This window comes from Nomascus leucogenys, chromosome 6 (genome assembly GCF_006542625.1).
Source record: "Nomascus leucogenys isolate Asia chromosome 6, Asia_NLE_v1, whole genome shotgun sequence".
In the NCBI taxonomy this organism is placed as follows: Eukaryota; Metazoa; Chordata; class Mammalia; order Primates; family Hylobatidae; genus Nomascus; species Nomascus leucogenys.
This window is the reverse complement of record NC_044386.1, coordinates 30,978,572-30,981,090: the sequence shown is the minus strand read 5'-3', so window position 1 is coordinate 30,981,090 and position 2,519 is coordinate 30,978,572.

The following is a 2,519-nucleotide window of genomic DNA, read 5'->3' as shown; positions in this document are numbered from 1 at the left end:
GAGGTGCAGGTGTCTATCACTGGAGTAAAGGTGAGGAACTGAAGCAAGATTCATGAAGTACACAAGATTCTGAACTCAGCTCATCATTTGAGGTAACTCCACCCTTCACCCTTATACCTTCTTAACATCACTGCTCTGTATTTCTGGCAAGCCTTAATCTTCTTGTTTCCCAAATTTCCTGCCCTGGTCATCAATTTTTTCACCATCTGGTTTGAGTTTTACCTCTCTACTTCACAAAATCTATCTTTATAGATTTTGTCACATGGCAGTTGCAGGTATTATTGTTCTCAAATTGTTCCTGTTTAATTACCAAGACCATATAACTCACAGTAGACTACATGCTCAAGAAAGCTTAGCAATTGGCTTCTTTGAAATCTTCAAGTTATGCCAGAACTGATGCACGAAGAACTGTAAGCAGACCAGTCTCCGCTGTCCAGGAAAGGGAGGAAAACAAAATTACAGATAAGAGCTTTGATGGCGTAAACCCACAATTATAATAGCTCTTAGAGAGTGGTCCCTGGGTGTGGTGGCTCTCACCTGCAATCACAGCACTTTGTGGGGCTGACGCAGGAAGACTGCTTGAGCCTATGAGTTTGAGACCAGCCTGGGCAACATAGTAAGAACCTCATCTCTACAAAAAATAAAAAAAAAAATTAGCCAAGTGTGGTGGCATGCACCTGTAGTCCCAGCTACATGGGAGGCTGCCATGGGAGGACCACTTGAACCCAGGAGTTTAAAGCAGCAGTGCACCCTGACTGTGCCACTGCTCTCCAGCTTTGGTGACACAGCAAGACCCTGTCTCAAAAAAAAAAAAAAAAAAAAAAACCCACACAAGAACCCTTCCATCAAGACAGTGGCCTTCTAATGATTCCACTAGAAGTGAGGAATAAGCTAAGTAGGTGTTAGTTAGATCAAGAGAAACCTTTGATTTCCAGTCCCACTAAACTATGTCTTTATTATACTTTTTTGTCCCAAGTTTTCAAAGATTTATAAAGCTTCTCTAAATGTTGAGTCTGGTTTAAGTATAAAATTAAGTTTCTTTCAGACATATAAAAATTACAACTCTATCAAAAGTCCTCTATGATTAAAGATCTTAGCTCCTTTATTAAAGTGAAAATTAGTCTAAGCAAATTAGCTTCTCTTTGAAGTGACCCTTGTGTATTAGGGTTCTCCAGAGAGACAGAACTGATAGGATATATGTATATATGAAAGGAAATTTATTAAGAATCGACTCACACAAGCACATGGTGAAGTCCCACGATAGGCCATCTGCAAGCTGAGGAGCAAGGAAGCCAGTAGTGGTTCAGTCCGAGTCCACGCCTCAAAAGCAGGGAAGCCGACAGTGCAATCTCCAATCAATGGCCGAAGGCCAGAGGGCCCCTGGCAAACTAGGGGTATAAGTCCAAGAGTCCAAAAGCTGAAGAACCTGGAGTCTGATGTCCAAGGGCAGGAATCATCCAGCACAGGAGAAAGATGAAAGCCAGAAGACTCAGCAAGCCAACTTAATACCACTTTCTTCCACCTGCTTTGTTCTAGCTGCACTGGCAGCCGACTGGATGGTGCCCATGCACACAGAGGATCTGTCTGCCTCTCCCAGGCCACTGACTCAAATGTCAATCTCTCTGGCAACACCCTCGCAGACACACCCAGAAACAATAAAGGCATCCTTCAATCCAATCAAGTTGACACTTAGTATTAACCATCACACCTTGCAAACAAGCTATTTGAGATTACAGCACTGACAAGATGTTGCATTTTAGGCTGGGCGTGGTGGCTCACGCCTGTAATCCCAGCACTTTGGGAGGCCGAAGCAGGTGGATCTCTTTTATCTAGGAGTTTGATACCAGCCTGGGTAACATGATGAAACCATCTCTATAGAAAATACAAACATTAGCCAGGCATGGTGGCACATGTCTGTAGTCCCACCTACTTGGGATGCTGAGGTTGCAGTGAGCCGAGATCATGGCACTGCACTCCAGCCTGGGCGACAAAGGATCTTGTCCCAAAAAAAATAAAAAAAGATGTTGCTTTTAAAACATCATTCTGTCAAGGAGGAATTAATATTTATCCACATAAGAAATTATTTACTTTGTGCTGTCCTCTCAATCACCATTTATTGATAGAAGATTTTGAAGATGATCCCTTATGAGAAAGTAGGGAATTTGTAAAACAAGTGATTCTATGGTCCAGAACAGTCTGCCATAAATAGATATTTCTCTGAAGATTCATGTTGTATCTTAAACATTTGTGCAAATCTACTCTATAATAGATCCATGGTAGTTTTTGTTTGAAAAGGTGTCCATCCAACATTAAGTAAAAATGACACTCCCAAAAGTGTTTATCCTCTGAGAAGCCAGCACCCAGCTCACACCCAGTTTATGAACAGCATTATGATGCTGTAGACCTACCTCGTCTCCACCCACCCTGCATATTTGCTGTAAAACTGTAAATACTGAACCACATAATCTGTCTCAGGCATGTATGTGTACATATGAGGGACAGAGCAGTCTTGAAACCTG